The sequence below is a fragment of the Penaeus monodon genome, chromosome 7 (assembly GCF_015228065.2).
Source record: "Penaeus monodon isolate SGIC_2016 chromosome 7, NSTDA_Pmon_1, whole genome shotgun sequence".
NCBI lineage: Eukaryota > Metazoa > Arthropoda > Malacostraca > Decapoda > Penaeidae > Penaeus > Penaeus monodon.
In genome coordinates, this window is record NC_051392.1 from 27,882,765 (window position 1) to 27,892,764 (window position 10,000).

At 42.7% G+C, this 10,000-nt stretch overlaps 1 protein-coding gene across 6 annotated transcripts in view; it reads right to left on the bottom strand.

Moving 5' to 3' along the window:
- Positions 1-10,000, bottom strand: part of LOC119575188 (hornerin-like) — an 82,392-nt gene that overhangs the window by 71,884 nt on the left and 508 nt on the right. For 3 of the 6 annotated variants that reach the window (XM_037922679.1, XM_037922674.1, XM_037922678.1), the window contains exons 1-2: positions 9,354-9,428; positions 8,594-8,799 (exon numbers count right to left, since the gene is read on the bottom strand). The gene's annotated coding sequence lies outside the window, so the exon portion shown is untranslated. Of the gene's footprint in view, positions 1-8,593; positions 8,800-9,210; positions 9,320-9,353; positions 9,431-10,000 lie in introns of those variants that run through there. The other 3 variants (XM_037922680.1, XM_037922675.1, XM_037922677.1) reach the window with 3 other exon arrangements.

Sequence of the window (10,000 nt, forward strand, 5' to 3'; positions counted from 1 at the left end):
CGTCACATCATCAAAAGGAAGCTCATAACAAATAGCATACATTTTAGATCAGGTAAGCAGGGTTTTTTTATGTTCGCATGGCACCAAGTCTCAGTCTATCGTACAAAGGAAGCACTGCGTAGTGGAGAGCATCCAGTATTGCGTGCAGCAAGGAATGCGACGTGTGTGTGTGTGTGTGTGTGTGTGTGTGTGTGTGTGTGTGTGTGTGTGTGTGTGTGTGTGTGTGTGTGTGTGTGTGTGTGTGTGTGTGTGTGTGTGTGTGTGTGTGTGTGTGTGTGTGTGCAGTGTGATGTGCAGTACAACTGTGTCTACACGGCACCATCAATGGTTCTGTATCTAGTGGGATGATCGTACGTGGCATGGCTGTAAAAATATTGGTGTGTTATTGAAATGTAAACAATATACGACCAAATGATTCTTGGCGAAAGCTATGTACCAGCGCGCCCTTGCTCTGCATAAGAGAGAAGTGACACCGGGTGTGGGTGGTGGCGTGGGCGGCTCCAGGTCTGTGTTGGTGGCGTGTGGGTCGCATCCAGCACATGCCAGCAACCGACTGCCTGGATTAACGTCTGTGTGTAGCCTATGTTGCCGACTGCAAAAATGGTTACGTAAAATGAATATTCGAATACTGATTTCTTTACATATGTTACCCAAAGCAAGACACCTATATCTTTTCTAAATTGTGATTTCTTTTGCACGAGAAATCAAATATATATGCATTTTCTTATTATTATATAACCAGTGAACAAATAACGCATTATCTTGAGACCAGCCAAAGACGAGGTCAGTGGGTGCACCCTGGACGAGCGTGGGCAAGCGGCAGGGTGACCGGGCCATCTCAGCCAATCCGAGAGCGCCTCACTCTCATTACTCTTGCCATGATTGATCTATAGCCACCGTTTTCTCAAGTAGAACATGAGATAGCATTTGTTAATCTGGGTTTTAATTCATCTTCTTATTTTTTAAGGTAGCTAACCATTCGCGGCTCTCTTTCACCTCCCTACACTAAGGAGTCCCTCTCCTCCTTTGCTTCTTTTTAATTGAACTTAATTCTAATCATATTAATCAGCCTCAACTGTGTCTCAAGTATGTGGAAATCCGTACAGAAACAAATACACTTTTTTTTACTAACCTACACCCTGGAATCCCCGCTCGAGGACTACAGCCCACGACTACTTTGGTACGATCTGCCGGCTGTAGCCCCATATTTTTGCAACCGCCCACTATCAGTATCAACAGACTCTCGCCCACAGTGTCCTGGAAGCCCCCATCCCACAGGGTTAAAGGCTGGGTTCTCTCAAACCCACTCTGTAGCGGTACCATGATCCCGCCCACGACATAGCGAGAGTTCCACGTTTACAACTGACCATCTAAATGGCACCTCTACCCCTGCCTACCCAAGGTGCTCCGCCCTCCAGTAAGGGTTCCTCCCCTATAATGATCAGCGAGAGTTGATGCAGCCCCCCCCCCCCCGCCCCACAAACACTGTCCAGTGTTTATCCTCGGCGACACAACCAAACACTTTCAAATAAGCAGTTAATGTACTCACACTCGGCCTCATGCGGACTCATAAATACTTGCATGTTCGCTGTCTCTCTGATTTATACGACAAGTTTTTTTGCAGCCGTAGCTTATCTCCTTTTGCCAGTACATGCACCAAACTCCCACCAAATTATCTTGTTACCGAAGATAGTTTAAGTATAAACTTCCCGGTATACATTCATGCACACACATTTGTTAGGATTCATTTACACATGTACACACAAACACAAATACAAGCACACACACACACACACACACACGTGTGTGTGTGTGTGTGTGTGTGTGTGTGTGTGTGTGTGTGAACGTGTGTGTGTGTGTGTGTGTGTGTGTGTGTGTGTGTGTGTGTGTGTGTGTGTGTGTGTGTGTGTGTGTGTGTGTGTGTGTGTGTGTGTGTGTGTGTGTTAATAAATATGATAGCCCTTAATATCAGCTTATCTTGTCTGTTTATTTGCTTCTTCATATTGGTATTTTATCATACATCCGATATAAAACTCAAACACAGAATCCGTGAATAAATAAACAGATCAAAATAAATAAATAAATAGATTAGATCGAGCCACGCGTCCTCACGGATAGTGTCCAATTTGTCATTAACGTTTACGAAGCCACGTTATTAACGGCTGCCTCGAGAGCATTGTAAGCAGCCGCGGCCGTGCCTCGTCTCGTCCGACCATATCATAAAAGCGACGAATTACAGATTATCGACATTTTCTTCCTCATCATTGTCTTGTTCACTAGAGTTTATGTCTTTTTTATTGCATACCATTTCTTGACAATGAAAAGCAATATCAAGGGTCACTAGTACGTGAGTTTGGATGCAATATGGAACTGTAACCATAACCAAATTCCCTAGAGATGGTTCATACTCTTTCAAAAGTTAGGTCTTGGAGGGTATACGTGATACATAATTCATAATACATGGCAATAATTACAGGATCAACTGAAAAGATGTAGACCGTGTAAGGTATATATGCAAAAAAGCAGGTAAAAATTATTTGGTAATATGAAAGCAACACCTTCACAATCCTCGTGTTTGACCAACGCATATTTTTTCGGTGGCGTTTAACAAAGGCTGCTTATAAACTGCAATGATTTTTTTCTTGCGCAAGGTATTTACGATACCTATCTCAAGCAAACGGAAAATATGGTTGGTTGAGCTGGTCCATAAACTATCGTGGCGGTGGGACTATGCGCTATGCTTGACATTTATTATAGGGTGTCAAAATATCTACATATTTTCGTTGTACAAACATATACTCAGGCGGTGCAAGAGTCTGGGAAATTTTATTTTTCTTTTTTTCGGCATATGTATGCTATTCTACATGAAAGGTTTTGGTGAATTTCTTTATGAATTATATTGATGTTCTAAAGAAGGTACAGAGGACAGTATACAATACTGAAATGAAAGTAAATGATATGACGTTTAATCATGTCTTATACATATTCAGTAAAATCTATAACAATGTACATAACCTTAAACTTTCCCTTCAGGCAGATGTTTACTGAATCTGGTACTTCCGTCTGAGCTCCAAGCATTTTTAAAAGTCAAGGCCTCCCATACATTCAATGGCTTTATACTTGTCAATGAGTATGGTCCTCTATCTCGAGGAACCAAGGTACGTCTCTCTCTATATAGCCCATAGCTTTTATAGTCCATGGCCAATTCAGTCATTCTCAAAGTTCAACCTACATTTAAGAATCTCTCTTTCTCTGCCAGTGAATCAGAATCTCTCTCTACCCCCAGAAATAAATGTAAATCTAAATCTTATCCCACATGGAATCAGGTTCCTCATCCGGCCGTCGCAAAGAATCAAGTTTCCTTTAAAGCACGGACTGCATCCAAGGGCTGTGGTTTCCAAGCGGGCACAATTCAGACTCCTGTTTGTCCGCTGTCCCAGGCTGCGGCACCTTTACAACGACGCTGGGTGAGCCGGTCCTCCCACACTGCGCGACGGGCACCTTGTGTTGGGATGGATGCCGGGCTCGCTCTTCGCCTCTTGTGCTGGGGGTCCTTTCCTGGCTCCAAATGCTGGTTTTCGATCGCCTCTGGCAGGATGAGTCTACTTGATGAGATTTCGTTTTTTTCGAGCTTTTCATATCCTCAGTCTTTCTCTCTCCCTGTTTCTGAGTCCGTCAGTCAGTCAGTCAGTCAGTCTCTCTCTCTCTCTCTCTCTCTCTCTCTCTCTCTCTCTCTCTCTCTCTCTCTCTCTCTCTCTCTCTCTCTCTCTCTCTCTCTCTCTCTCTCATGTATGTGCAAGGAGTACTCCATACGTTTCCTAAACATGTGCGTCCTAAATATCCGCAATTCCTGTAATTACGCATATTCATTTTATGTAGATTTGATAAACGCACGCATACACACTGGATGTGCCGGCAGAATACGTATAATTTCTTGTTTTTATTCTTAAGAGAAAAGGTGTCAGTTCGCTACTTATCGTTTTTTATTTTTACTTCAACCCAGAACTAGCCATGAGAGCAATTGCTTCCTTCCCCTAAAATCGGGATTCACTACCCATAAAAGACTTTCCCTTTTACAATTGCAATATACCAAAATTTACAATACAACTAATGTATATAAACAAGGTTATATAACTAAATAATGCGATAAACCAGCGCAAGCACTCTGACAATCACTCAAATCCAAAATATATGACAAAGATGCGTATATTCAACCTATGGACCAACAAGGCGAACTTTCAGTCTTTATCGCATCAACTGAAAATTCACCAAAACGAAGAGAGAACTGTATTCCCATGTACTTTTATCTCGTATTTTTTCAGTTTCTGAGACGCGCAACATGGCGACAGGACGCCGGCGACCCCCAGGGCTTGACCTCTTGTGCCGGCAGAAGGGCCCGGCGTAACCTCCTCCACTAATTCTATTCCGGCCCTCCCTCGCCTCTCCCCCGGGTACTGGAACCCCGTCTCTTTGCTGCGGCTTCACACGCGGGCAACATCTTTCCGATAAGGATCTTCCGCCGCGCTAAACGCCTTCGCAGCCTGCCCTAGCCTCGCCTCCTCTTCTCGGCGGCGGCGAAGGGTCTGGGCGGCGTGGTGGCCGTGCGGCGCGGAGGCCGGTTTCGTCGGCGACTACTAAGGACAGGGCATCGGGGCATGGACCCCGCTATTGCCGTGGCGTTGGCGAGACGGGCGGCTCAATCCTTCATCCTACGACATGGGATCCAAAGGCTGATTTTTTTTAGCAGATCTGATTTAGGAATCTCAATCCAATTTTTGCCAGATTTTGATTATGGTACTTTTCGAATATAATAGCGAAAATAAAATAAAAGGGAGCAGACAGACGAGTCAAGAGCCCAGGACTGCTAGGAGGAAGAAGCGGGAGATGAGTCGTGACCCCGGACTTTCTATCATTATAGCCAAGGTCGTATCTCTCGACGAAACCACTTTCGTTGATCATTAGTGATCATTTCCTGTGAGTCCTTCTCTCTGCTCAAGACCATGGACCTGGGCAGAAATAGCACAGTGAGAACCATCAAGCATAAAGGGAATGACTGCCATATTACATTACATCATTACAAGCTCTTGCAAAGACAACGACCTTGGAGGCAGGTACACGTGGTCGCGCCAGGCCGCAGCGGGTCCAGACATGCCAAGCAGACACTCCCTAACACCCGGGGCCATCGCGGCATCCAGCGCCCGCCAAGGTCACACCCGGTCACACATGCACCCACGGCCAGCCTTTTTGCCAACACGTACATCACCTTGCCGCAAAGCACGTGTGTGACGTACACGGTCGCTGTAGACTCTGTAGCAAACTAAAGGAATTCTCGCACGGACGACGAACGCGACTTGTATTAAACATATTTTGGGAGTCAGTTTAAAGACTGCTGCGATACTGCATGTTAACGATGTATGAATTGTCGCAGCTCTTCCAAGGCAATAACTTCAATTAATCTGGTAATCATTAAACTTCCTGTGTCGCGAGTGTAGTATTACGCAATGTTTTTTTTCCCAAGTGCTCTTCATAGAAGTAAAATCTTGTCTGGACAGCTCTTTCATTCCGCATCCTGGTATTTCTGTCGTAGCTCGCTTCAAGACACGTATACGACATGGTAAGACCGGGTGTCCGTGGCACAGGAAGTCATATCAACAATGCCATACATCTCACAAATAAAAGCCAACAAGTGTGCGAAATTCTTTCCAAACGACAGTAGTTCTCATATATTCCCCTTACTTCCGGGCATTTCTACAGTACTCTAGACTAATGGCATACGGTAAACATATTGGCATAGTGACTAGTTTAAAAATGCATCTTATTCTTTACTCTCCTGCGTTGGATGCAATTTATACCAATTTCACATTTCCTGGAAGTAAAGTTTGTTAAACATATAAGTGAACTATATTAGTTCACATCGGCTTGTTTTACGAATAACACTTAGTCGAAAACCGGCAATGCAAGTTTCATGTAATATGGCTAATATGTACCCCTCGACCTCAAAGTTTTGCAAATAACGATACGTTGTAGGAAGCAATAGCTAATTCTGCATTATAAAGCCGTCATTCGGACAGACTGCGCGGACTTTAAATATGTTTTGTGCTCCTTGCATTCAGGCAACTTGACACTTTAGTTATTACCGGATTTACTAATCAAAATATAATGAAATTTACATGAAACCAAAGAAATCCAAAATTGCGTATATTTCTTTTAATGTACGATGTAATCAGAAATGAGAAAATTCTAATTTTTTATGAACTGGATCTAAGAATTGCATAAATTCACGTGATGTAATGATATCGAATACTAATCATATATTGCAATACGGTCTCTTACAGTCATGAAAAATGAGAGTAGTTCCATTCAGAAACAGAACTTTCTGAACTTCATCATTCGATAATCACGTCCGGGATGTTTGAGAAGTTTGTCAGTCTCCTCGGGGCTCAGGTGTGGAGTACCAAGTGGTGACTCGTGACGTCAAACTCGTGTTCATGTTGGTGAGCGAGATGAACGAGAGACGCAGCAAGTTTCGATGTGTCAATAAGCGTGCCTTTGATCCACACTGGTGTACGTGTCCTAAATACTACATTCTGTGTATTGTTTGCAAAATATATGTCTAACTTTAGGTTGCTGGGCATCACACTAACGCACATACAATAAAACACACACACACACACACACACACACACACACACACACACACACACACACACACACACACACACACACACACACACACGCACAGACGTTGACAGAGCGGTAAGCATATATGAATATGCAAATTTGATCTCGACTTTAATGAAAAGTGGGCAGGATGTTGACATGGCAATTAACTCTCTCAGCTCAAGCGATAAAGTGATCTCCAAAGATCTCAAGTATTGCTTTGTTTTTGCGATACATGTGTAGACATTTCAATCGCATTCTTGGAAGTCCATACCATCTTTCTAAAATACTGTGTTACGAAGGCGCTAAGAACGTTTTGACTGGAAATATATTTGACAGAAAAGCTCTGTAAAATGGTAACGACGCCCCACACGCGTAGGTCTGGACGTAAACGTTGTTGGTTTGCCATGCATGAATCAAAAGGACTAACACCAATTATTTTGAAAATGATATTCTCTGACATTCCTCATTGCTCCCCCACCTCATTTCCACTACCTTTAAACGCATAAACCATCTATACAAAAAATATAAATTGTACAATATCTGAGCACACTGTACATATCGCAGGTCATTATAATGCTACTGAGGATTATAACTTCCATCTGACATTCCTGACATGCATTGCAATCCCTATATATATTATTTAATAATGTAGTTAGACGAGCAACATTCTCCCAATAAATAGCGGACACACTATCACATCCGGTCACATGAGCGTCATGCTTAGACCATGAGGCAAATAACCAAACGAGTTACAGTCTCCGCATTTTACACGCCTACAAAGCGTTGGTCACAGCTGCTCCTCGTGCTTTTAATTGCATGGATGAGATCTACGTCTATTAGCATAAAGTCAAGACAAATTGAACAGCTGAGGGTCGTCTGTTTAATGAAGAATGCCCTGGTCTGAAATTATGTTGAAATAATACTGCAGATTATTTTCCGTATCTTATTGTAAAGTATACAGAAAGTTTAGAATACACACTCTAGTCGAATTGCATACTACGATAAAAAGAATCTACGTTATGGATAAGACCCAAAGATGGAGAAAGAGGTCAGGGAAACTGGAACTGAGGGGAGGAAGGTGCAGGGGGCGGGAAGGGAGAACGGGATAACGGAGGATAAGAGAGGGAACACACACACACACACACACACAACACCAAAACACAACACACACACACACACACACACACACACACACTACACACACACACACACACACACACACACCCCACAACACACACACACACACACACACACAATCAGATATAATATATATATAATATAACTATATATATAAATACTATATAAATTTATATATATAACATATAAAAATATAATATATAATATAGTATAATAATATATGTATATATAATAATGAGAGAGAGAGAATGAGATAGTAAGAGATGGGGAATAGAAGAGATTGAGAGGATAAATAGAAATAGAAAAGAAGATAAGAAAGAGAGAGAGAGGAATGAAAAATGGAGAGAGAGAAGAAGGAAGGAAAGTAGATGAAGTGAAAGTAAGAGAGAGAGAGGAAGAAGGGAGAAGAGGAGAGAGAAGAGAGAGGGGGGGGAGGGGAGAAAGACAGGACAGAAGAAGAGAAGAAAAGGAGAGAGGAGAAAGAGGGAGAGAGAGAGAGGAGAGCGAGAGAAGAGAGAGAGAGAGAGAGACGAGGAGAGAGAGAGAAAAGAGAGAGAGAGAGAGAAGAGAGAGAGAGGAGAGAGAGAGAAGAGAGAGAGAGGAAGAGAAGAGAAGAGAGAGAAGAGAGAGAAGAGAGGAGAGAAGAGAGAGAGAAAGAGAGAGAGAGAGAAGAGAAGAGAGAGAGAGAGAGAGAGAGAGAGAGAGAGAGAGAGAGAGAGAGAGAGAGAGAGAGAGAGAGAGTATCGCTTACACCTGAGACTTAAAAATTGAACGAAGCAAAAGAAATACTTACCGCACGGGAGAGGAGGTGACGGAGGCGGGTGTTGGATCAGCTGGGGGTGTGGCCGACCTGTGTGTACGTGCTGTCACTCCGTCTCTCTCCCCTTCTCTCTTCCACACACACTTACAGTATGGTATTTACATCGCTTTTCATGGACTGATGTAATATAGTATGTCAGGGGGGTTTCCTTTATTCATGAAATATTTTGTCTTTTCATTCTGTAACAACAGCCTCTTGTTAGTATGTGCTTCCTAGAAGATATTATTGACCATACTTACGGATGACCTTTTTTATCAATTACGTATCGTAACAGAAAACTCTGACCCTAAATGAACCCGGGCCCAGATTTATTTATTGGACGCTATAACGAGCCACCTACAACGTCAACTATGTGGCGTAATGACACATTATCTTTTATCATTCTAACACAAATATATAATAGATGAGAATGAAACATTGATTCAAAAAAGACTTGTTAACGCATATTATTTTTTTACGAGAAATTACAAATCTAACTGTGCGAAACGAAAACCGCATGTCACACACCATACCGTACGTACCGATGTGTACAAGTAATCAAATAATCTAGACCTATAATAAATGGACAAACGACAAATAAACACCCAGACCGGTCAGCATATTCTGTTCACAATCCACCATACACCAGTGCTTCAGAGGTGCAGTTATGTCTTCACTTGAACGCAACCACAAGAAACGAAGCAGTTAACAGGCCGTTAATCGAAAAATAATAGGAGTCAGAGTTGACACGTACACTCAATACCGCGGCCGGAGAGAGACTAGCGGGGTTGAGCGCTGGTGGTCGGTCTCGGGCTAGGACTGCTACACAGCTCGGGACTGCCAAGGCCACTTCCAAACGAAATGATGAAAATTCATTAACTTGCGTGGGCAGCCGACGACCCTGCTCGATTCACCGGTGAGATGTAATGGCCGGATGTGTCTTCTTGATTAGCTTATAAGCATGAAATGTGAGGATATTAACAAAGAGACTTGTGTAACTGCAAGCTCTCAAGTCAGATCCGCATACTTCATTTTCAATGCATAAATGAAAATACAAGGAAGGCTATAGTTGTTCGTGCTTCAAATAGGCCTACTTCATATTCGGTATATGAAGCGTCTTACATCGTACTTAGCTGTAGCTCTGCTGGCGACACTACCCAGGCGCGTTAATGATGAAAACAATAATAACCTGTCATATTTCCCCATACATTTCAGTCAGATATCCTATACTAGATTCAGGAAATTTGCGCAAAATCTATATTTTTAATCCGAACGTTTCCATTGTTCACTCACTGACAGCGAGGCAATGTGGTTATGGCACTTACGAAAATGTGTGCGAGTAATGGAGAGCCAAATCAATGCCACGCGAATTTGATACAATATCAGAAGACACGTTAATGT